The 26,446-nt window shown below is 47.9% G+C and overlaps 1 long non-coding RNA gene across 2 annotated transcripts; it reads right to left on the reverse strand.

Annotated features, from left to right (window-relative positions):
* Window positions 1–20,667: 20,667 nt before the first annotated feature.
* On the reverse strand, window positions 20,668–24,374 carry LOC123132594 (uncharacterized). Of its 2 annotated transcripts, XR_006464909.1 has the most exons (4): window positions 23,829–24,374; window positions 23,521–23,706; window positions 22,254–23,392; window positions 20,668–20,929 (listed from the first exon to the last, which is right to left on the reverse strand). It is a non-coding gene; the product is annotated as an uncharacterized lncRNA (long non-coding RNA). The 2 variants fall into 2 exon arrangements; XR_006464908.1 differs by having other exon boundaries at window positions 23,521–24,372.
* Between the last annotated feature and the right edge of the window lie 2,072 nt (window positions 24,375–26,446).

The raw sequence follows: 26,446 nt of genomic DNA on the forward strand, positions 1-26,446 counted from the left end.
CTCCCGAGCCTTGGTTCCGATGTGGTTGATGGCGTCGGGACTCTTAGACTCAATGGTGGCGGCCTTGTTGGTGTTGGGCAAGTTGCCCCGGCAAGGCTCTTGACGGGGCCGTGAAGGCCACCCCAGCAAGGGCCTTGCCGGGGGAGTTTCACCTTGCCTCTCTGCTCTTCATGCGTCTGGCCTCAAGCACGGCTCTGGTAGTCTTGTGTCTTTGCTTCCTCTTCTGTCCCACCAAGCACGGCCGCAGGCGTGTGGCTGCGACTGCCCGCGCACAAGTAAAGGGGTACAAAAAGGACCCCTACTTTTGTACACCGACACCTCCCAACAAGCGCTATCGTTTAAGGACCCTAGATAGGCATCTATAATTTTAATGATGCTCACATGAAAAATAGCAATTGAAACACGAAGGAAGCATCATGAAGCATATGAGAATCACATCTAAGTCTAACATACTTCCTATGCATAGGCATTTTATAAGAAAATAAATTAGCAAGACAAGCTAGATCTAGCATATGCAAGGAAGGAGAAAGAAACAATAGCAATCTCAACATAACGAGAGGTAATGTAGTGACACGAAAATTTCTACAACCATATTTTCCTCTCTCATAATAATTACATGTAGGATCATAAGAAAATTTGACAATTTAGCTATCACAAAACATATTCTTAACACGACCCACATGTATGCAAAGTTGACACTCTTCCAAAATAGTGGGATTAACATTAACTAAAGTCATGACCTCTCCAAACTCACTTTTATCAAAAACTTCATAAGATTGAACATTCTCCAAATATGTGGGATCTAGAGTTGACATTCTCCAAACCCACTTTCAATATTATTGCAAACATTATTATCAATCTCATATTCACCACGGGGCTTAAATAAATTTTCAAGATCATAAGAAGAATCACCCCAATCATGATCATTACAACAAATAGTAGTCATAGCAAAACTAGCATCCCCAAGCTTGAGGTTTTGCATATCATTAACACAATTGACATTAAGAGAATTTATAATAACATCATTGCAATCATGCTTTTCATCGAAGGAACTATCAAGTATGGGTGCAATAGCAACAATCTCATGTTTAACATAAGGAACTATAGCAAATTCATCTTCATAAATATTGGCATCATGGCCACAAGAATAGCAAGCATCATGTTCATCAACGGATATTTCAATCAAATCATCGGAATCATAATTATCTGTAGATTCATGCATATCATTATTTTCTTCCAAAGCAGCGGTCATTCTTTCAATAAATTCTTTGACATAGACATTATGAGCATAGTTTTCATAGCAATATTTAAGTATGTCAAGATTTTCAGATTCGTAGAGAGTAATATCATGCTTTTCAATCAAATAAGCAACTTCATAAGCACCCTTAAAAGCAATAAATTCTTCAATTTGTTCGATGTCGTAGTAACTATAAACACCCTTTGCATAAGAAGATAAGATTTCGTTATCATTAAACTCACATAGGTAGGGGAGGTGTTTTTTAGGGTTCATAGAGCAACAAGTAAACTCATAAATTTTACAAACATTCCAAGCATAACACAGCAATCTGTTTATTTGATCCCATAAGATTCTCCCTTTTCAGAAAAACGGTGGCGCACAAAATGAGCATGCTCATCTAAAGATTTTCCATCAACTAGGCTAGTTGGGGTTTCAGCACGAGCGCATAAGGATCGAAGATGATCCAAGTAGAACACTTTAAGTGGATCCATATCAATAGATTTTTAGCAAGCAAATATGCAAGCAAATGGAAGGCACGTGGAAACACAAACAAAGATACATACGGGAAGAAGGCGAAGAAAAGGCAAAGGTTTTCAAAAATCGTTTTAGAAGTGGGGGAGAGGAAACCGAGAGGCGAATGGCAAATAATGTAATGTGAGGGAGAAGAGTTTATGATGGGTACTTGGTATGTCTTGACTTGGCATAAATATCCCCGGCAACGGCGCTAGAAATCCTTCTTGCTACCACTTGAGCATGCGTTGGTTTTCCCTTGAAGAGGAAAGGGTGATGCAGCAAAGTAGCGTAAGTATTTCCCTCAATTTTTGAGAACCAAGGTATCAATCCAGTAGGAGACAACACACAAGTCACCTAGTACCTGCACAAACAATCAAGAACCTCGCAACCAACGCGATAAAGGGGTTGTCAATCCCTTCACGGTCACTTGCGGAAGTGAGATCTAATAGAGATAGTAAGATAAATATTTTTCGTATTTTGTTGTATAGATTAGAAAATAAATATTGCAAAATAGTAAATGAGATGCAATAATAAAAGAGATGCAATATAATAAGAAAGAGACCCGGGGGTCAGAGGTTTCTCTAGTGGCTTCTCTCATGATAGCATGTATTATGGTGGGTGAACAAACTACTGCAATTGATATAAAAGTGTGTAGTTATGAAGATATATAAGGCAATGATCATGAATATAGTGTCGGATTTCGGGTTCTGGCAGACCCTTTTGGTTCGAACACTGGGGTGCGCGCGGAGATTTCGCCTCCTACCTACCTGCACCCCTCCGCCATGCTAAGATCTAAGCTATGGGAAGAACGACACAAAAGACACAGGGTTTATACTGGTTCGGGCCACCATTGTGGTGTAATACCCTACTCCAGTGTGTGGTGTGGTGGATTGTGAAAGTGCAAGTATCCCTAGGTGGTTTTGGTAATTCATAACAACATATAGCTCATTGAGCTAATGCTATTCCAAGATGATTATTTCAGGAAAGCTCAATGATTGGCATGGCATGGATGTGAAAGTGGAACCCTCAAAATGCTAAGGACAAAGGATTGGCTCAAGCTCAAAAGCTCAAGACTCTTCATTTTATATTTTAGTGATCCAAGATCACATTGAGTCTTTAGGAAAAGACAATACTATCAAGGAGGGATGAGGTGTTGCTTAATGAGCCTCTTGCTTCATGTGCTTAGTGATATGCTCCAAAAACCCTCAACTACTTTCCCATATCCACATTTGACCTAAACCCTAAGCCAAACTCGGTCCTACCAATTCTTCCTATCCGGCGCCACCGAGTTTCACTTGTCATTAGCCACTGCCAAACCCTAGCAATTCGGTCCTACCGATAAGGATCTCGGTCTCACCGAGATGGGGTTGCAAACTCTCTGTTTCCCTTTCGTAACTTTTTGGTCTCACCGAAAGAGTGAATCGGTCCCACCGAGATTGCAATGTAAACTCAGTGTTTCCCCTTTGTAACTTTTCGGTCTCACCGAGTTCCACTCGGTCTCACCGAAAGAGCAAATCGGTCCCACCGAGTTTGCCTGACCAACTCTCTGGTTAGCTAATTACCAAATTCGGTCTCACCGAGTTTGTGTAATCGGTCTCACCGAGATTATGTTATGCCAAAACCCTAACCATATCGGTCCTACCGAGTTGCATGTCAGTCCCACCGAAAATCTCTAACGGTCACTAGGTTTACATTTTCGGTCCAACCGAGTTTATTGATTCGGTCCCATCGAGATTGGAAAACTGTGTAACGGTTGGATTTTGTGTGGAGGCTATATATACCCCTCCACCTCCTCTTCATTCGATGAGAGAGCCATCAGAACACACACACCATTCCAACTCATATGTTCTGAGAGAGAACCACCTACTCATGTGTTGAGACCAAGATATTCCATTCCTACCATATGAATCTTGATCTCTAGCCTTCCCAAGTTGCTTTCCACTCAAATCTTCTTTCCACTAAATCCAAATCCTATGAGAGAGAGTTGAGTGTTGGGGAGACTATCATTTGAAGCACAAGAGCAAGGAGTTCATTACCTACACACCATTTGTTACTTCTTGGAGAGTGGTGTCTCCTAGATTGGCTAGGTGTCACTTGGAAGCCTCCAGCAAGATTGTGGAGTTGAACCAAGGAGTTTGTAAGGGCAAGGAGATCGCCTACTTCGTGAAGATCTACCGCTAGTGAGGCAAGTCCTGTGTGGGCGATGGCCATGGTGGGATAGACAAGGTTGCTTCTTCGTGGACCCTTTGTGGGTGGTTGCTTCTTCATGGACCCTTCGTGGGTGGAGCCCTGTGTGGACTCGCGCAACCGTTACCCTTGGGTGGAGCCCTGTGTGGACTTGCGCAACCGTTACCCTTCGTGGGTTGAAGTCTCCATCAACGTGGATGTAGGATAGCACCACCTATCCGAACCACGGGAAAAACATCCGTGTCTCCAATTGCGTTTGAATTCTCCAAACCCTTCCCTTTACATTCTTGCAAGTTGCATGCTTTACTTTCCGCTGCCTATATACTCTTTGCATGCTTGCTTGAATCATGTGATGATTGCTTGACTTGTCCTAAATTAGCTAAAATCTGCCAAGAACTAAAATTGGGAAAAGGTTAAGCTTTTATTTGGTCAAGTAGTCTAATCACCCCCCTCTAGACATACTTTCGATCCTACAGATTGCCTCTTGGGATGATGATGATGAACAATACAAGGAAGAACAGCCTCGTGAGGGTCTGTTCTTGGCTGGGGGGACGAACTGCTAGGGGGAGTTCAGTCACCCTTCTCTCTCTCCCGGATTTTGATCCTTCCTTCCTACTATCGTGGCTAGTCCTATTTATAGAGGCCCTGGTCCTCTTCCCAAATATCGAGTGGGAAGGGAGCCAACAATGGCGGGCTAATTTGAAGGGGGGCATCTAGTACTAGCTATCCTGACAAAAGTAGTCTTCGCCTGCACAAAGCTCTGGTGGTGACGCCGTCTTGGGCTCCACGATGACCTCCTTCTTGTAGTCCTCCTGGTGTTGGTCTTGTTGCACTGAAATGGCAACCTTTGCCTAATGCCTCGGTACTGATTCCCCTCCCTCGGCACTGACGGAGAGTCGAGGGCTCCCCTCCCCCGGCGCAGGTCCCGCGTTCTCCGCCTCTCTCCGAGCGATGACGACGAGGATGATGACGAGCAGGACGGCGGGAGCTTGCCCTCGATCCCGAAGAAGGACAGGACCGGGCTGATCTCCCGCGGGTCTGCCCCAGCCCCGAGGCGGACCGCAGACGCACCTTCCGCTTCCAAGCTTCCCAAGGTTGACCCTTCCAGCCAGCTTTTAGGCTTCAAATTTGGCCGGAGGCCGCCCGAGCTCACTGGCGACGACCCGTAAGCGTTTGATTCTTATCTTTATTTCTTGTTTTGCTTCTGAGGCTTGACGTCCGCATCTCTTGGATAGGCTGGCACCCGCAGCAAAGAAGCCGAAGGGAGCTCCTGAGGTTCCATCCATGGCAGCGCCTCTGCCCGCGAAGGAGGGTAACCGTGACGCACAGGCTTCTCCTGCCCGGTCGTCCTCGCGAGGCCTGGCTGAGCCGGCTGGGGCGAGCTCAGCCCCCACGGCCCAAGTAACTCCCGAGGTGTCCTTGCCTGCCGCCGCCACTACAGCCGCTGGGGCGCAGCAGACTCCGCCTCAGGATGCTGTGGCCGCACTGCCGCCTTCTCCTACTTCACCGGCTGCTGTCTCTCCGACTCCTTCTGTCGTTCTGGATCGTGCTGCTGCTGAGCTGGACCGACTGCGGCAAGATCTTCTTGGCGTCGACCCTTGCTTGGTGGCCGGGCGCATGGAGCTGGCTTCAGGATGGGTTCGCTCCGACGCTTCGATTCGGGCGGCGCTGGTCCAGGCCTCGACGGCTTGCGATGAGGAGAAGCAGGTCGTCCTTAAGGCGAAGGCTGCTCGTGACGCAGCCCTGGGGGAGGTGGTCGACGTCCGTGGTCGCTGCAAGGCGCTGGAGGACGAGCTGCAAGGCCTGCGGGACCAGCTCGCGAAAGAGGCCTGCCTTCGCCAAGAGCAGGAAGAAGGCATGAAGGCTCGCGAGGCGGCCGTCAAGGAGAGGGAGGTCAAGCTCAGGAAGCGCCGCGACCGCCTAGGCGTGCTGGAGCAGGAGTTGGGGGCGAGGAAGGCCGAGCTGGACGACAAGGCCCTGGTTCTTGACGAGGATCGCGTGGCCTTCACGGAGATGGAGGCGAAGGCTCGCTCCTCGCTGAGGACGCTTTACGACAGCGGCCTAGAGAGCCCGTTGGCTGGCGCCGAGGACGGCCCCGCCAAGCTGCTTCCCTTCCTGGTTCGTGCTCTTGAAGATGTCGCCCTTGGCTTTGGCCCCACGGCCGAGGCCGAGGCGCGTGTCCTGTCTTCTGCAGCACTGACGCGGGTCCTCAACCACATCTACCTTCGCGATCCCGGTGTCGACCTCGACAGCCTGCTGGAGCCAGTAAGCGGCGAGCGTGCCGCTGCCGCTGCCCAAGCCGTGAAGGGTCATGTAGAGGCTCTGCTGGGGAAGTTCCGGGCCTTCAGCACCAAGCCGAAGCAAGGCGCTGCCGACCCCACTGCTCCATGAGGCGAACCCACTCCGCGCTGCTCCACCGCCGACAAGTGACTCCGTTGTGGATCATGTCCTACCTTTAATTCCTGCACATGTATCATGCCTCGGGGAGGCGTTTAAACTTGCGTTTGGCATTGAGATAACAGTGTGGACTGTAATATTTGCTTTTGAATTCCTTGAAATTTGCGCTTTTCCTTCCTACTTGCTTATGTTCTACGCCGGCAGAGCCCGGCCCCGCGCATACCTCACCCAGCGTTAGTCCCGACCGGAAACCAGGACGGGGCCAAGGAGTGAGGGGCTACGTGACAAGTTAGGCTCCTGAGTCACGATGCTCAGGAGTCCCCCTTGGCGCACGAACAACAAGTAGGGAGGTGTGATGTGGGTGGATCTACCGTTCTACGTCTGCAGAGCCCGGCCGCGCGCATACCTCAACCGCCGTTAGCCTTTTGGAACTAAGGAGTGAGGGGCTACGTGACCAGTTAGGCTCCTGAGTCGCGATGCTCAGGAGTCCCCCTTGACGCTCAAACGGCCTTCGTACCTTGGCTCCGCTCGAGGAGAGACACCCGACGAACCAGGCCCGGGGGGGCCTGGCTGGGCGGCGTGCGTCTGGGCGTGACCCAGGCGCAGCCCCCGTGCCCAGCCCCCTCGCACGGCACTCCCGAGGGGAGGCATTACGATGAGGCTAGACACTGAGCTCTGGGCTCCCTGAGGTTGATGCGGCCCGGGGGCCACCCTCAGTTGTTTATCACCAGCGCGGAGCATAGCGCTTCCGTATGTGTACGGGCATAGCCACTCCTTGGCAGTGTCGTCAGCCAGCACGGAGCATGGTGCTTCCACTGGTACGTGGGAGGGGGGCCCCCTCCGGGAGGAGCCCCCGGGGCGTGTACAGCCCCGCCCTGACACGTGGCTGGCACGGTAGGGCCTGGCGAGGTGTATCTGGGCACCCGTGAGCCAGCGCGGGGCTCACGGGGCCCTACCTCTAGGCGGGTTGCGCCTGGCACTCGGCCTTATCTTGTGATGTGTCCCTGCAAATTCGGTTAGATGTCGGCACTCTACGTCCTCGGGTCCCGGCCCTCAAGCTGGTCTCAGCCGTCGCTGGTATGCAGGTCGCGATGCCGTGGACAAGGCCAGAGGGTGAGGGCTGGAGAGCCAGTAAGAGCCCTGAGTCGCGATGCTCAGGTACCCCCCCTTTAATGTGCAAGTGGTCGGCATGGAGAAGAAGAGGTGCCGTGGACCGGCATCAAATAATCAAGCATGGTGGGTCGAACGCATAACCGGAAATAAACGCAAATGGGATACATGCCGCTAGGTCTGGCCCGAGCGGCTTGGGGATCATGCAGCCCGAGGGGTGCCCCCAACAAGGTAAGCTAACAACAGGAAATAAAAGGGATACACGCCGCAGGGACGGACCCACACGGCCTGGGAATAATGCAACCCTGGGGGGCGCTCCCAGCTGGAAGTGAAACTTGAAAGATGTCACCTGATGACGTTGAGGACGAAGGGGTGTTGGTGTAGCAGACTCGGTGGGCTGCGGAAGCCGATCCTCACGAGCCCCCAGCCCCAGGGGCCTCGGGAGGCTCCGGAGGCGCTGGTGGCTCCTCGCAGACCATCTCCATCTCCGCCAGGGCCGCGGAACGCCTGGCCTCTTGTGCCTCCATGATGCCCCTCATGAGGTGCTGGTACGTGGCAGCCGCGTTCGGCAAGCCGTAAGGCATGCGAACGTAGCTGTGGGGTGGACCTCTGCAGCGCCCCACTCGCGAGGGCCAGAGGCGCTCCAGAGAGGCGACTCGGTTGAGCCCTGGTATGTCGATGCAGACGCGCAGCCCACCATCCTCGCCTGCATGGGGAGCCACTGCTGGTAGGCGGCGGCCGCCTTTCATGACTCTTGACTCATGTAGCTCCTGAATGGCCTTGCTGACGAACTCCTGAGGGTATGGATCTCCTTGCCTTACTCCTTCTTGAGGGAAACGTGCTTCGAAACACGCCTCCATGGGGTGCCCAAGCGCCTCCCTCGTGACCCTAGCCAGGTCGGTGGCCCTCCAGGGGAGAGCCCCCGAGCCCTGCCTGAGGAGGGCGCCGGGCGCGCTTTCCTATGCGATGGAAGGAGGTTCCCCCTAGGCAGGCACGGGCCCAGAGGGGCCTGCCTCCTGAGGGGCCGGGCCGGACGATGTCTTCTTCTTCTTGGGGGTGGTCTCGGGAAGCCTCCTGCTTCCGCGATCCGGGTCTTCTAGTGACGCGGCCTGAAAGGCTCGTTCTAGGGAACACACCGCGTCCTTCTCTTCGCAGGGCACCGTGATGACTCCGCCACTTCCTGGCATCTTGAGGACGTTGTAGCCTTGGTGAGTTATGGCCATGAACTTGGCCAGCGCTGGGTACCCAAGGATGGCGTTGTACGACAGGCGAATGTGAGCGACGTCGAAGTCGATGAGCTCAGTGCGGTAGTTGTCGCGTGCCCCGAATGTGACAGGGAGGCGGACCTGCCCAATCGGGACCATGGAGCCGTTGGTGATTCCGGAGAAAGGCTTGGTTGGCTGAAGCTGGCTGTAGGGCACTTGGAGATTGTTGAATGTTTCCACGGACAGGACGTTGAGCCCTGCCCCGCCATCGATGAGGGTCCTGGTGACCACCACGTTGCTGATGATTGGGGAACAAAGCATCGGGAGGACTCCGGCTGTAGCCGCACACTTGAGCTGATCTGCTAAGCTGAACGTGATGGCGCACGCCGACCACCTGAGAGGGCGCGTGGCTTCGAGCCTGGGGAGGACTGCATTCACTTCGTGGGCGAACTGCTTGAAGATGCGTTGAGAGGCTGGGGCTTGAGCCTCGCCCAGGATGCAGGCGATCGCGGGCGGCTCCTGGAAGCCCCCAGCCCCCTTGTCCTAGTGGCGGTCCTCGTTTCTCCTTGGCTGCGGCGGCAGCGGAGGGAGGCCTGCGTTGCCTTGCGGGCGATCCTCGCGAGGCTGATCCCTCCAGTCTCCCTCGCGAGGCGGGTCTTGCCAGCGATCCTCGCGACCACGGTCTTCCCAGTGTCCTGTGTTCCTTCCTCCTCCTCGACCGTAGCCCCGGTCACCGCGGTCGGGGCGACGGCCGATCCTTCCTTCTCGCACGGCTCGGAGCTCTTGACATTTGTTGGTGTTGTGGGTGTGGAGGTCATGGTACACACAGTACCGACTGCCCTTGGAAGGTTCGGGCTGATCTCTGCCCCGCTTGGTGTCTGGTTCTGCCGCGAGCACAGCAGCCCCCTTGTGCTTCACATCCTTGGCCTTGGGCTTCTTCTCTTCTGGGTCTGCGGCAGGCAGCTCGAGGAGGGAGAGACGCCCTTCCTCAACCCTGGCGCACTTGGTTGCCAAGTTGAATAGCTTCCAGGAAGTGCACAGGTCTTCATGCATCGCCAGCTCCTCCTTCATCTTGATATCGCGCACGCCGTCGAAGAAGGCTGAGATGATGGCCTCCTCAGTCACCCTGGGAATCTTGAGGCGTGCGTTGTTGAAGCGCTGGATGTACTTTTGCAGGGTCTCCCCGGGTTGTTGCTTGATGCGGCGCATGTCGCTCATGGCGGGTGGCCGGTCGCGAGTACCTTGGAAGTTGGTGATGAAGCGGGTGCGCATCTCGTCCTAGGAGGAGATCGTGCCTGGAGCCAGGTTCAGGAGCCAGGTATGAGCCCCGTCCTTGAGCGCCATGGGAAACCAGTTCGCCATGACCTTCTCGTCTCCGTTGGCAGCTTCGATGCCCAGCTCATAGAGCTGGAGGAACTCCGCAGGGTCAGCTGTGCCGTCGTAACGAGGAGGCAGGTCTGGCTTGAACTTGCCGGGCCACGCGACACTGCGTAGCTCGGTGGTGAAGGCACGGCAGCCTGCTATGGCCACGGGAGGCCTTGGGTGACAAAGAGCTTGGTCTTGCATGTCCCCACGCGCTGCAGCTGGGAGCAGCGCGGGGTCTTGACGTGCGGGAGCAGGAGTATTGTAACGCCCCGAGACCGATGTGCTAGGTGTCGTCCAGTTATTCGATGTTGTTGCCTTGTCATTGCTTGCGTGTCATGCATTGCATATCATGTCATCATGTGCATTTCATTTGCATACGTGTTCGTCTTATGCATTCGAGCATTTTCCCCGTTGTCCGTTTTGCATTCCGGTGCTTCGTTCTCCTCCGGTGGTCTTTTCTACCTTTCTTTCGTGTGTGGGGATTAAACATTTCCGGATTGGACTGAGACTTGCCAAGCCGCCTTGGTTTACTACCGGTAGACCGCCTGTCAAGTTTGGTATCATTTGGACTTCGTTTGATACTCCAACGGTTAACCGAGGGACCGAAAAGGCCTCGTGTGTGTTGCAGCCCAACACCCCTCCAATTTGGCCCAAAACCCACCTAAGCCTTCTCCATCATCTAGAGCGGTCGATCACGATCACGTGGCCGAAAACCACACCTCATTTGGACTCTCCTAGCTCCCTCTATGCCTATATAAAGGTCTCTCCCCGAAATTCTGGATCCCCCTCGTCCTCAAACCCTAAAAATCCACTGTGTCGCGCCGGACATGTCCGTTCCGGTCGGACGCCCCGCCGCCGCCGCCCCGGACCAATAGGCAAGCGCCACGTGGCCCATCCGGCGCCCGCCGTCGCCGCGGCCCGGGAAGCCCGCTTCGGGCCCCCGAGCCCATCGCCTCGCCCGCTCGGCCACTCCCCGCCGTGCTCCACCGCCGCCGCACCGCCTCCCGTGGCCACCACCACCGCCCGGGCCCGCGCCCCTCCGTCCCACGCCCGGTCGCGCCTCCCCGGGCCCGCGCCTCGTCACCGGCGCCCCTCTCCGGTGAGTTCTTCCCCCTCCGGCCATCTCCCTCCTCCGGCAAGCTCGATCCGGTCATCCTCGGGCCGCTGTGCGCGATCCAGATCCGGATCCGGTGAACAGTAAACCCTAGGTCATTTTTTTCTTCTAAGTCCTGAAATTTCCAGATCCAAGTGCTCATGTTCGTAGCCCCGTAACTTTGCATCCGTAGCTCCGATTCATGCAAATAGCATATCAAAATGTTCATCTCAGAGAGTACATCATTTCATTCCATTGCATCATTTTCATTTGAGTTCATCTTGATGCCCGAAATGCTGTTAGAAGAGGGCTACTTGAGATAATTGTCAGATCTGCTACTCCATTTAGGTTTTTGTCATTTTTGTCATGATTATTGTGTGCATGATATGCCCATGAGTTCTACATATGTTTTGTTAAGGGTTTTGTCATCTTTCCAGAGGTGCAACCCATGTATTTTTTTGATGTGTGTGGTGACTATCACAAGCTTGCCAAGTGAGGTACTTGGTAATTCTGATTTCAGGGACTTAGCATTTCCACTAAGTCCTTGATCTGTTTATCTCATGATGCCATATGTTCATGTTGTTTCCTAGTGATCCGTGCCTCTTTTGAGGATGATCATTAAGGATGTTTTGTTAATATTGTAGTACTCTATCCATCCATGTCTTTGTTTGCAATTATGGAGCATCCTAGCTTAAGTCAATCGAGCTCTACTTTTGCTACTTTGTGAATCTGGGAAGATTGTCAACTTGTTTGCAATTTTGCCGATGATGTTGTAGTTGATCCGTGCATGCTATGCTATTGTTCTTGCCATGTCTAGCTTGCATTTTGTGTGTTCTTGATGGATGTATGCTTAGCTTATCATGACTTGCACCGTAGTGAGTGCATCGAGCTCATAAACATGCCTACTTGAGTTATATTTCAGCATGTTCCAGTTTTCACCAAGTCTGAAAACTGATTATGTTTTTGCTATGTTCACATGCTTGCAATTGTATTTTTCTGATCCCTTTTGGCTCAAGGTTACTAAGGGACTTTTGTTAAGCTCTTTGAGTAGCTCCATGCCATGCTTTACTTTGCCATGTTCAGGTCCTGTAGCATGTAGTTTTGTTACTCCGAAGAGTGCTACCTGATCTGAAATTCCAGACAAGTGTTAATTTCACTAAGTCTGAGATCTGTTTGTCATATGCATTTTTGCCATGCTTGTTTGAACCTGTTAATGGATGAATTGGCCGTAGCTCAGTGCTAGACTTTTGTTAAGCATCTTGAATGCATCCCTGCCATGTATTTTGTTGTCATGTTTGAGTGTTGTAGCATGTTCATCTCATTGCATTTAGATGGCTACTTGCTGTAAATCGCAGACCGGTGTCATATTTGAATCGCTTGCCATTTCCAAACCGTAACTCCGATTCCGGCGTTCTTTATATCGTTTTCAAGCGATTTCATCTCATCTTTCCAGTGGCACACTTGGATTTCCATGTTGAGGCCAGGTTCATGCATTTCCTCTCATATCGTGCATTTTGTATCCCGCATCGCATCCCGCATAGCATATCATCATTGGATCCTATTGCTTGATCCTTGCACGTGGTTGATTGTGTTGCGTTTGCTTGTTTGTCTTGTTCGAGTAGAGCCGGGAGACGAGTTCGCTAACGAGGAGCCCGTTGAGTTTGCTTTCGAGGATCCAATCAACTCTGACAACTGTGCAGGCAAGATGATCATACCCTCGAAATCACTACTATCTTTGCTATGCTAGTTTGCTCGCTCTTTTGCTATGCCAATGCTACGATGCCTACCTTTTGATTTCAAGCCTCCCAAATTGCCATGTCAAACCTCTAACCCACCATATCCTAGCAAACCGTTGATTGGCTATGTTACCGCTTTGCTCAGCCCCTCTTATAGCGTTGTTAGTTGCAGGTGAAGATTGAAGTTTGTTCCTTGTTGGAACATGGAGATGTCGTTCCTTGTTGGAACATTTATTTACTTGTTGGGATATCATTATATTGCCATGTTATCTTAATGCATCTATATACTTGGTAAAGGGTGGAAGGCTCGGCCTCTCGCTTAGTGTTTTGTTCCACTCTTGCCGCCCTAGTTTCCGTCATATCGGTGTTATGTTCCCGGATTTTGTGTTCCTTACGCGGTTGGGTTATAATGGGAACCCCTTGATAGTTCGCCTTGATTAAAGCTTTTTCAGCAATGCCCAACCTTGGTTTTACCATTTTCCACCTAGCCTTTTCTTTCCCTTGGGTTCTGCAGACTCAAGGGTCATCATTATTTTAACCCCCCCCCGGGCCATTGCTCCTCTGCGTCTTGGTCCACCTGTCAGCTGCCGGTGGCCACCAGGGGCAACTCTGGGCTGGCCCACCCGTACCTAAGACAATCTGAGTGTGCCCTGAGAAAGAGATATGTGCAGCTCCTATCGGGATTTGTCGGCACATTCGGGCGGTGTTGCTGGTCTTGTTTTAACCTGTCGAAGTGTCTTGAAGAACCGAGATACCGAGTCTGATCGGAACGTCTTGGGAGGAGGTCTATTCCTTCGTTGACCATGAGAGCTTGTCATGGGCTAAGTTGGGACTCCCCTGCGGGGATTTGAACTTTTGAAAGCCGTGCCCGTGGTTATGGGCAGATGGGAATTTGTTAATGTCCGGTTGTAGATAACTTGAACCTTAACTTAATTAAAATGGATCAACTGAGTGTGTTATCGTGATGGCCTCTTCTCGGCGGAGTCCGGGAAGTGGACACGGTGTTGGAGTAATGTTTGCGCAAGTTGTTCTCTAGTTTCTCGCTCGCGCTTTGCCTCCTCTTCTCTCTCTCTCTTTTGCGAATAAGTTAGCCACCATATTTTGCTAGTCGCTTGCTGCAGCTCCACATATTTACCTTGCCATACCTATAAGCTTAAATAGTCTTGATCGCGAGGGTGCGAGATTGCTGAGTCCCTGTGGCTCACAGATTACTATTACACCAGATGCAGGGCCTGATGATTCCGCTCCAGGAGACGCACTTGAGCTCAAGTGGGAGTTTGACGAAGACTCTCAACGTTACTATGTTTCCTTTCCTGATGATCAGTAGTGGTGCCCAGTTGGGGGTGATTGGGACCGTGTCGCATGTTGGATTCTCTTTTATTTTGGCGCCGTAGTCGGGCCATGAGTGTTTGGATGATGTAATGTTATTTATGTACTTGATTGACGTGGCGAGTGTAAGCCAACTATGTTATTTTCCCCTTTATGATTTATATTACATGGGATGTTGTGAAGATTGCCTAACTTGCGACATATGCCTTCAATGCGATTATGCCTCTAAGTCATGCCTCGACACATGGGAGATATAGTCACATCGAGGGTGTTACAAGCATGGTCGCGACGTGCTGGGGCAGGGAGCGCCCGGGCGGCTTCTTGCGGGCGAGGGACTTCCTGGCAGCTCTGCTCTTGCTGCGCTGGCACCTGACGGAGCGGGTTCTGCCCAGGGGCCACGCGCCTTGGAGCCATGGCGCCTTCTTGAGGAGGAGGCGGCCGGGGCGCCGCCGGCGCTTCGTCACCCGCGCGGGGCGGGGTGCGGTGCAGCGGAACGGACGGCGCGGGAGAGCCCCCTGCAGCGCAGACGAGCTCGGCGACGCGGTCGAGCCATTCTTTGTAGGCGTCGTCGACGGGACGGTAGCGCAGGAGCTCGTTTGCCGCGATGAGCGCAGCTCGAGCCTCCATGGGTGCGCAGAGCGCGCAGGACGAAGAACCAGCTGGGGTGAGCGAGGGAGTTGCGGTGCGGTCGTCTTGCCGCACGGACAGATGCTGAGACGATGCTTGTTGCTCGTCCCCCGTCGGGCCGGTGGCGGCGTTGACGACAGGTGACAGGGAACGGCGAGGACGCCCGCCGACAGGAGCCATCTGGGCGACGCGGGAAGCAAGAGCGGCCCGGCGCTCGGCGCGGGCCCGACGAGCGTCAGACATGGGCTCGATGGTCAGAGGAGAACGGGGTGGTGGAAGAAGAATTCCGGCGCACCCCTACCTGGCGCGCCAAATGTCGGATTTCAGGTTCCGGCAGACCCTTGAGGTTCGAACACTGGGGTGCACGTGGAGATTTCGCCTCCTACCTACCTGCACCCCTCCGCCTTGCTAAGATCTAAGTTATGGGAAGAACGACACAAAAGACATAGGGTTTATACTGGTTCGGGCCACCATTGTGGTGTAATACCCTACTCCAGTCTGTGGTGTGATGGATTGCCTCTTGGGCTGATGATGATGAACAATACAAGGAAGAACAACCTCGCGAGGGTCTGTTCTTGGCTGGGGGGGACGAACTGCTAGGGGGAGTTCAGTCACCCTTCTCTCTCTCCCGAATTTTGATCCTTCCTTCCTACTATGGTGGCTAGTCCTATTTATAGAGGCCCTGGTCCTCTTCCCAAATATCGAGCGGGAAGGGAGCCAACAATGGCGGGCTAATTTGAAGGGGGGCAGCTAGTACTAGTTATCCTGACAAAAGTAGTCTTCGCCTGCACAAAGCTCTGGTGGTGACGCCGTCTTGGGCTCCACGATGACCTCCGTCTTGCAGTCCTCCTGGTCTTGGTCTTGTTGCACCGAAATGGCAACCTTTGCCTGATGCCTCGGTACTCTGCGGCTGCGCTTGCTCCCTTTACACCAAAGAGGAAAGGAGGACACTACGCGGCCTGGCGCCCGCCTGGCGCCTTTGGTCGTCATGGCTTGCGTCACAGGCACCTTGTGAGGTACCCCGCCTTGATCTCTCCGCCTCCTCGCGAGCCAGCCTGATGAGGCCGTGCCTGAGGAAGATCTGTGTCGTCCGCCCTGCGAGGCTTGGCCCCTCGCGAGGGTCTTGGGTCTGTGTTGATGAAGATGGGCCGTGCTGGGCCCCCCTTTGAGCCACGCCGCAGGCCGCAGGCAGGCAAGTCTGGGACCCCCGTTCCCAGAACGCCGACATATAGGCATCACGCCCGTGTCAAGTAGATCGAAACGATTCTTCATATACTACTATTACTCCACACATCAACCGCTATCCAGCATGCATCTAGGGTATTAAGTTCATAAGAACAGAGTAATGCTTCAAGCAAGATGACATGATGTAGAGGGATAAACTCAAGCAATATGATATAAACCTCATCTTTTTATCCTCGATGGCAACAATACAATATGTGCCTTGCTGCCCCTACTATCACTGGGAAAGGACACCTCAAGATTGAACCCAAAGCTAAGCACTTCTCCCATTGCAAGAAAGATCAATCTAGTAGGCCAAACTAAACCGATAATTCAAAGAGACTTGCAAAGATATCAAATCATGCATATAAGAATTCAGAGAAGAACCAAATAATATTCATAGATAATCAAGTTCATAAACCCATAATTCATCGGATTTCGGCAAACACACCGCAAAAGAGTATTACATCGAATAGATATCCAAGAACATCGAGGAGAACTTTGTATTGAAGATCAAAGAGAGATAAGAAGCCATCTAGCTAATAACTATGGACCCGAAGGTCTGTGGTAAACTACTTACACTTCATCGAAGAGGCCATGGTGTTGATGTAGAAGCCCTCCGTGATCGATTCCCCCTCCGGCAAATCACCGGAAAAGGCCCCAAGATGGGATCTCATGGGTACAGAAGGTTGCGGCAGTTGAAAAGTGGTTTCGTGGCTCCCCATGATGTTTTTAGGGTATAAGAGTATATATAGGCGAAATAAGTACATCAGTGGTGCTCTGTGGGGCCCACAAGGGTGGGGGCACGCCCTCCTATCTCGTGGCCGCTTCACGGAGTTTTAGTCTTGTTTGCTTTCGATCCAAGAAAAATCATCATGAAGGTTTCATTCTGTTTGGATTCTGTTTGGTATTCCTTTTCTGTGAAACACTGAAATAGGCAAAAAGACAAAAACTGGCACTGGGCCTCCGGTTAATAGGTTAGTCCCAAAAATAATATAAAAGAGCATATTAAAGCCCATTAAACATCCAATAATATAATAGCATGGAACAATCAAAAATTATAGATACGTTGGAGACGTATCAACCCGATCCCAATGGATTGAAGTCTCTGTGCTTAAGTGTCATCCCTGGATTGGTATGCTGACACACACAGTACTCGAGGAATTATAACATTGTCCAATCACACTTTATTACATCGAGGTCCTCAAAAGAGTATTTATTACAAAAATATGCCAGAAGGCCATCTAAATAAAATAGTTGTGGAAGCTTCGAAGATAAATGAGTCCATCTAACTCCACGGCAAAACTGAGTGCAGAACAATGACCTATCGCACCTTAATCCTCGTCGAAAAACTCTGCAACACGAGACGTTGCAAACGTGTAGGTCAGCACATGGAATATGCTAGCAATGTCACACTATAGAATAATGATGAAAAAGACTATCTCTATATGCATATATTGGCTGGTGGAGGCACTAAGTTTAATTTTGCATAAAGCTAAATTTTCCCTACAACAAAGGAATAAATTTTTATTTTACTACTAAGTTTATGTCATTATTGAGAAGGTTCCTCCAACTCAATTCCCCAAATTCCCAAGTTATTAATAACCCAATTCATTAATTAAATAAAGTGATGAGATCAACCAATAATTCACTTCTAGATACTCAAATTTGTCCATAACCGGGGACACGGCTAATCATGATTAGTTTATACACTCTGCAGAGGTTTGCGCACTTTCCCCCACAAGACTCGACCACCTCCATGATTAGAAGATCGAGACATAGTCTTTTTGAATGTGTCCCCCTTAACCCTGGATAGGACGGTGCACCTACTTTCCCCTACATTTGTTAGCCTACCCGGAAAGGCTCACATAAACTTACTCAACTATGCCAGAACCCATAATGGTTTGTGGCTGCACACGGAAGTTTCTAGGCATGAGATATGGTATGATCCCTTTGAGCCTGGGTGACATTTCGTAGGGTGATCACACAGGTTCTCGGGAATCCCCTAGGGCAAGCACTGGATTCTCCAGATGCCCCAATCATTCCACCCAGAGTTGTGTTAATGTTGCCACCTTATAGTTACCCTTAAATCATTATTTCTCTCTCATAGCTTGCATGAATCACACATACCAATCCCCGTCTACAAGCATGGCTAAGCAATATATGACATAACGAATATTCCCGGGGTGTTTCAAGGATCATGGGTTCCTACCTCATGAACTACATAGCAATCCCACAATTCCCAATCTTACTCATGCAAATTTGTAAGAGTGAAACTAATGCATAGTAAAGCTGGGTATAGAAAAGTATGATCAAAGTGTGAACTTGCCTTACTGACATTTGTTAAACTCTAAATATTGGTAGTACTCTGCCTCGTACTCCGGACAATCTAGCGTAAGCAAGCAATAACATACATAAGCATACAAGCAAAGAATAAAAAAGAAAGCGAAGAAAAGACTTTGGAAAACTCCAAAAACAACAAAATAAAGCTTCTAAACATAACTTAATTTTAACAATAGCAAAATTGTGTGATTTTGATCTTAACAGAAAGTAGACGTCATGTGCTTCGATTTGCAAAAAGAATCATCTAAAACGGAGTTACAAAACTTAAGTTATGGTCTAACAAAGTTTGAATTCAAATATGTTCAAATTTGAATTTTAAAACTTCCAAAAATATTTTTTGTTTGGTTCTATGGATAGACGGGATCTATTATATATTTAAACAAAAGACAAAATAAGCTATCACGTTTATCCATATATGTTAATATTATTTGCACCATTAGATTTGAATAATAATGGCTCGGATTAAAAGATTTTACGTAACATGCTAACATGTATTTACTAACTTATTGGACTAGCACGTTGTTACGTCTATGCATATGCATATATGATACATGTATATACGGAAAGACTCAATCATCCAGGCAGGAATCATGCAGACAACACGTCAAGGAAAAAAGAATAGTTCGGACAGCCTAGGAAACCTCTCTAATCCCAAACCGTCCAGCTGTAATCACGTAAGAGAAGATACATAACCGATGCTCAAAAAAAAAAGATACATAGCCACACCTTGATCTAATTCCATATCAGGCATATCAATGCCAAAAAAACAAGGATAACTACAGCCAGAATCTATAGAACTCCACACGGAGACTTGATAGAAGGTAATTCCACATGGAGTCTTCATAAGAGAAACTCCACATGGATCGGCCAAGGCAACAAATCAGAAAGGCACCCAGCCGGCCACATCCAATCCCAATAGTCAAAGGAAAACGATAAAAAAAAAGCCAGATGATTTAATCGCGTCTTAAGCCGCCTCCAATGCTTGACACGCGTCCCTGTGAGGACCACCACCGAGTGTTCCCTTAACTGGTCATCTATTCACGGGAAAGAAAACTCGTCCAGTAGTTTTCTCTCTTCTTCCCCGAGCGTTCCCTTACGAAAAAGCATAGCAGAGACCGAGCTCCACATAGCTCGTTATTTCTTTTCAGCAAAAATACTATTTCCACACATTGAAAAAATCTGTAAAAAAGTATATACATAGATGTTTATTTGTAGTATACATGTATAAAATTTCATGAACATATATGTTAACATGTAATGTATACAAAAAAGATAAATACACAGATTAAAATGGGCTTTATCTTTGTCGTTTTTGGGCCAAATATTTATCTTTTTTGTGTAGCATGTAAATAATCAAATTACCTGATGAAACTTTTTTGTAACTTGACGAACAGTCATATGTATTTGTATAAAAAGATTTGATATTTTTTGAAACTGTTAAGTATATTCTGATTTTTTTTTGATAAAACGGGCTCCATGGAACCCGGCCTCTGCGACGCCTCACTCCGTTCCCTTATCCTTATCTCCAACAAGAACTCCAACGACCTTCTTGTCCCCTTCCTGTCGATTCACTTTTCTCCAGCAACCAGCCGCGAAGGACGGCGTCCCCTCCGACCACCGCGTGCATCAATGCGGCTGCTGCTTCAAGATCCGCCGTCATGCCGTCACCACCCGCCTGCTGCGTCGCAGCATCTCCGTCGCCCCGCGCTGCGTCGCAGCCTCCGCGGTCGCCGTCGTGCTTCATCACAGCACCTCGTGGCCGTCGCGCTGCGCTGCACTGAAGCTTCGCCGGCGGCCATCAGGTGCTGCGGTGGAGTTTCGACGGAGCAGCCGGTGATACGATGAAGCACCGGCGCATGGCGATGGTGCTGCAGTGAAGCTTCGCCGGCGGCGTCAGGATGCTGCCATGGAGCACTGCGGCGCCGATGTTGGTGCTGCAACGAAACATCGTCAGGGTTGCAATGTAGCACTGCCGGAGTTGCAATGAAGCGTCATAGGGGTCGTTAAAGCGCCGCCGGAGTTGCAATGAAGCACCGCCGGAGCTGCAGTGAGGCGATGGGGTGTCATCGGAGCTCCGGCAGGGGTTGCATTGAAGCACCGTCGGGCACCGTCGGTGCTGGCATGGGAGCTACTGCCATGAGAGCTGCTGCTTTGGTGCTGCCACGGGGGAGCTTCCTGATCCTACGGATGTGAAACGTCAAATCGGACGGATTAGGAGGCGGCTTAATTTTGGACAAAATCATCCGGATGATTTGTAGCACCCCCTCAAAGGAAAACGATAGTCAAATCCAACCAATTCTGGACAAATTGATGTGTGTAAATCTGCTACCCAATCAGAGCACCACCGAGAAAATTGAAGTCTTCCAGAATCTGCTACCCGGCTAGAGCACCACCAACAAAATCAAAGACTACAGAACAACTCTACTATCCGACTAGAGCACCACCAACAAAATCAAAGATTGTCGGCTCTGTGATGCTAGAAAAATATAAAAAACGCCAAAACTCCGATGTGACTGCATCTCAATGCCAGATGAAGTCAGCAAAGGTCTTCTGAGCTGCCTCTCACCTGAATCAGGTTCGTAAATATTATGAATTAATTAATTCATTTATCAGAATAAAAGCTGCATAGATAGATGACTAGCAATTTCAGAATCCTTTCACAGCCAAAAAAACTATGGTGTTGAAGAAGCTTATTGCTTACGAACAACAGGACAAACTATAACATTCAAGTGAATGTATAGAGAATGTGGGATTACCTCAATCATACAACAGATCAACAATTTAAAACAAGCAAATGCTAATTATATTTTGTTTTCATTGACATGGCAAAACAGTTCATGTTACTATGAACATTAAAAGTATCATGCTATCATCTGGAGGAATTTGATACACTTATATTGGTGAAAGAAAATGATAATTATATTTATGCATATAACACTTTTTTATGTGTATGCATATAATACTTTTAAAAAGGTCAAAGTAATTCATGTGCACACCTAAGTAATTCAATCCACTAGGAAATAATCATTCATGTACAGACATATTTCAGTATGGGCACATACAAAGCTAAGTCCTCTATACAAATTAGAAAAACATGGGCATGTCCTTTTGAGAAAAAGAGATACGCCTAAGTAATTCAATCTACTAGGAGTACAAAATCAGATCATCTAGACAATTTAAAAATAATGGGCAGGTCCTTCGGAGAAAAACAAAAGGCCCGCCAAAATCATTCATTTTACTGGGAAATATACTAAAAAGTCTAGCCGCCAAACACATCCCATGTGTACATCAGTACATGCATGCACTTGCATCTAATTCTAATGGACAGACATGTGGACTTAATGGCCAGAAAAATAGACATTGATATGAGGCACAGTACAAAGGCAGGTCCTTCGGAGAAAAACAAAAGGCCCGCCAAAATCATTCATTTTACTGGGAAATATACTAAAAAGTCTAGCCGCCAAACACATCCCATGTGTACATCAGTACATGCATGCACTTGCATCTAATTCTAATGGACAGACATGTGGACTTAACGGCCAGAAAAATAGACATTGATATGAGGCACAGTACAAAAAAACAAGCGCCAACCTATCTAAACGCCGGATATATTTGAGCCTCTACAAACTATAAATCCAAAATAAATCATTTATGGTAAAATCTATATATCGATTGATCAAGATTTCGAGTCATGCAAGATAAATATAAATAGCTTCTATTATTTATCCAAATGAATCGTGACTCATGTTTATTCACCAATATTACATAACAATTTTACTTGACTAACTCCATATATGCAGGAGAAGAAAGTTTACCAAAATTGATCGAGATGGATAGCAATAAACAAGGAGCGTAGAAATATTTTACAGAAGGATAACATTACAACTTACTGGAATGAGGCACAAAAACCAGACACATCAGGTGATGGATCAAACTTCTTCTAAGATATGATATCACCACTTCTTGAGGAAAACGACACTCTCAGACCTGCAGTGCTTTTCAGATAATTGAGTCATATCAGTTATAATGGAATCATATCTGAATTATTTGTCTGTCAACTTCTTCGGGATGCTAACTTTAATTTTTTGGGTGATTATTTTAGGATTTTGTTTTTCACAACAATAGGTATAATAATCTATTACACGAAAATATTCAAATGATCAAATTCCGGTTGACACAAACTAACTACGTACAAAGGGAAATGGAAGGTGTTACTGCAAAAATTGTGGTACATATCTACACCTGGTAAGCATATTCTGCTAATTTGATTGAGAACTTCCATATTATATTTACTCTGCACTAATAACAGTGGTATGTAAAAATTGCTAAGCTTATTGGATGGCAAGATCTGATTAGCACCAAGCAAACCATTTATGTTTACTGAGATAGAGAAATAATGCTTGACATCGATCAGTATAAGGGGGACAGTTATTAGATAAGGGTCAAAAGTTAGCACTATGAGAAGCATGTCAAATTGTAATTATTCGAAATACATTCATACATGCACTTTTGTGAGTTTAATGTTCTTGGAAATAACCCTTCTATTCTACAGCCTTTTCGATTGAAGAGAACAATGAGAAAAGCTTTAGTATTAGAGGCATCTCCTACAACACATGTGAATTTGTCGAAAAACAACACATGTGAAAAATCTAAAATCTATTGCATATCAATTAACATATATGGGCCAAATTCAGTTAATACATGCAAGCATTCTTCCTTTGTCTTAAATAGAGCTACTGTTAATATAAATTGCTAATATATGGTGGGGAAGACTACAATAGAAACTGGCCATAGGATAGAAGAATAGAAAAATGAAGTTAGAGCCGTTGGATCCTTAATGGATGCTTCAGATTTGAAATGTCCTTAATGGATCCTTAATGGCAAGTCACATAACTATAAATTATATCCTAGCTCTCAGCCAGTGCCACAAATAGGAGAGCAACGCCACTCAGGGAAACGAAACCGCTTTGCCTCGCAGCCTTGCTGCTTTGGGGCGCAAAATCCTTCTCTCCAACAGAAAATTTCTACACTGGAAAAGACAGAGAAAGGTCAGGAGACCATAAGCATAAAATCTTCATAAAGAATCCATGCCATTGCTGGAGGTTAGTAGACCAAGATCTGGGAAGGAAGGAGAAGGAGAGGAAGAGGAGTGATTACCTGGAGGAGTGCCACCGCTCAGGTTCAAGTGGACCCAAATCCATGTCCATCAAATCGACGACGGCAGCGAGCAGCAGGCACGTGTGGTCGAGCTAGACGACGTGCCGCCGCCGGGAGCTTGCAGGCTGCAGCCACCGCACTCTGCCCCAAATCCCACTTCCCCCCGTCCTCTTTTCTTGGCAGGATCTAGCAACGAATTGTGGACGAATCCTTAGATTAGGTAAGGAACAGAGAGAAAGGAATGGGAGAAGAATGAGAATGGGGAAAGGGATGAATGGTAGTAGGAGTAGGACATAACGAAGTCTCACATCGCGAATTTCACGGGAGAGTGGATTAATAAGGATGGGACACGTACATCCCGTAGCCCACTTCCGTGAAACCATCTCGTAAGCATAAGATTTTCGATGGTAGTAGTACAGTCGTACAGGTGCAAAATTCGAAACTGCTACGTAGACGATGCATGTGTGCACGACACTAGGACGACGGGCAGTCCAGCCGCTGATATACGCTGGATAGTATGCATGGACGGCTTGATATGTGCTGTCGTGCACGAGTCGTCCGCACGGCTCGGGATGTCTCACCGGCGTCGGAATCCGGCGATGAACTGCAACTTCTGTGGCGAGATTGGAACGGCGATAGCGGACAATACGGTGGGTTTTGGTGAAGGGTTTCGAGGGGAATTGGGAGAGGAGGTCCCAGGGTATATATAGGACATGGGGCTTGGGGAAGTGGTGTATTCGGAGTAGGGCTCCTGAAGAAATCGGACGCGGCGGCGGCGGCGTGCGTGAGCTAGAAATCATGTTCGGTTTCGTGCAGGGAAAGAAGAAGATGGGGCAGGGCCCAACGCCAGGTGTGAGAGAAATAACGATAGAGAGAGGGGGATCCAGGCGGGCGAGCGAGCGTGGGATGCTAGGTCCCCTTTTTTTTTATGTGGGGTGCTGCTGCTGCTAGCGCTGGCAGGCGCTCGGCCTTACTAGCGGCTGGCGCCGGCTGGGCCTTCGGCGCCTAGCCTGGCCGCTGCTGGCTGGCCAGTTGGCGCCTAGCCTGGCGGGCGGTGGGTTTTTTGTTTTTTTTTATAAAAATGTTTTCTGATTTTTTACAGAAATGTTAAAACACCCGAAAATCATAAAAATAATATTCTAAAAATTCCCAGAAAATTCACACAATTATTTGGTCTTATATATGACCTTTTGAACTTTTATCTTGCCTAAAATGCAAATTTTAATAATAAATATTTTTGCTATTCTAATAAAATTTGCATCAAAATAAATTTCAAATAAAACCCAATAAATATATTTTGATTTCAAATTCAATTTCCAATATTTCCTTTCTGTTTTTGAAGAAGTCCTTTTATCTTCTCTCTTTATTTTATTTTTGAAATAACGAAAATGAGTTTTGGTGAAACCAAATTTGATCCAACTTCCAAATTTTGAAATTTGAAAAGTGAAATTTAGGCAAACTTCCAACTCTCTCTTTTGGTCCGTGAGTTGCTCAAAGTCTCTTGGATAAAAATGCAAATAAAACATATGGAGGCAAAATGCATATGAATGATCTATTTATAAACATCCAAATTGAAAATTGAGATGTTACATGTCTTAAAATTTCGGGATAACAAGGCATAGGTTGAAGAGACAGGAGTTTCGCAGCACAATAGACATAGATGCTATCTTGAAATTTCGGCATAACAAAGCGCGGCTTGAAATTTCGGGAGAACAAGCTTAACATGTACAAAAAAAGACAATCCGCACCCCACTAGAGAGAGCCATGTCCCGTTTTAATATATTACTACAAAATCCATTCAAAAACAACAATAAAAAACTAAAAAATTGGAAGAACAAGCTTAACGTGTACAATACCAAATCAATTTGCACTTCCTTCAACAATAAAAAACAATTTCTATTTGTCCAGCATATGGACTAAATTTGACTACATTTTTCCTATTTGAATGGCATTGTACTCGGGTTATTATACAACCATCTAAATATTATCTTCACAACACATGACATGAATATAGGAGTAGTAAATTCCCATATAAATATGAACTACATGTACATACGATCTCCAATTCAAATATATATCCGTTTTATGTTGAATTCAAATCATAGTACATGTATGCTCTAGCTACATGTTCAAAATCTAAACCATGTATGATACTATGTACAATGTGTTTAACACACACACACACACCATTTAGATATGTACTGCGAAAGCCAACCATCATCTTTAGTTTGAACAGTGTGTCCATGCATGGATGTAATGTGGCCAAACGATGCCTGCCATCGGTATTTCAAATTCAAATCAGTTTGAGCTTGTTCAATGTGTATATAGTATAGCATGCTTGTTTCAAAACCACACCATGCATATCTCAATTATATTCATGTATGCATGGGTTTCAAATATCATGATCTCTTATTCAAATATTTGAATTCAACTTTACATTGATTATGACCTCACCAAGTCTTTTACACCCACACAGTCGTCTTCTTTTTATAGTTGTACCACTAACTTTCTCTTGTGCATGCATGCACACACTACCCTCGGCATTCCATCGCACACATGCAATCTTTTTCTTCAGGTCGGTCTCCCATGCATGCAGACACACACACACACCTCCCCCTCTTCATCACTTCGGGCATTCTTTATCTCTCAGATGCATGTGCAACGATCGATGTTCCTCTATCTGTGTGTATATATAGCTAAGTCTTTTCCAGTTTTCCACACAACCGATCGATCTATATCTCTAGTCAGGTCTCACCCTCTTTTCCACATACACATCGATCATTCTACCTCTCTATATAGGACTACATAGCTAATACAAACACATTATCTATCCATCATCTCCCTCTCATCATCCATGCCTTCCGCTTCATCTCTCAGACGCACGCATAGTGGCAAAGACAAGGGTAGCAAAGGCCCTGGCCCCCCT

This window comes from Triticum aestivum, chromosome 6A (assembly GCF_018294505.1).
Source record: "Triticum aestivum cultivar Chinese Spring chromosome 6A, IWGSC CS RefSeq v2.1, whole genome shotgun sequence".
NCBI classification, from domain to species: Eukaryota; Viridiplantae; Streptophyta; class Magnoliopsida; order Poales; family Poaceae; genus Triticum; species Triticum aestivum.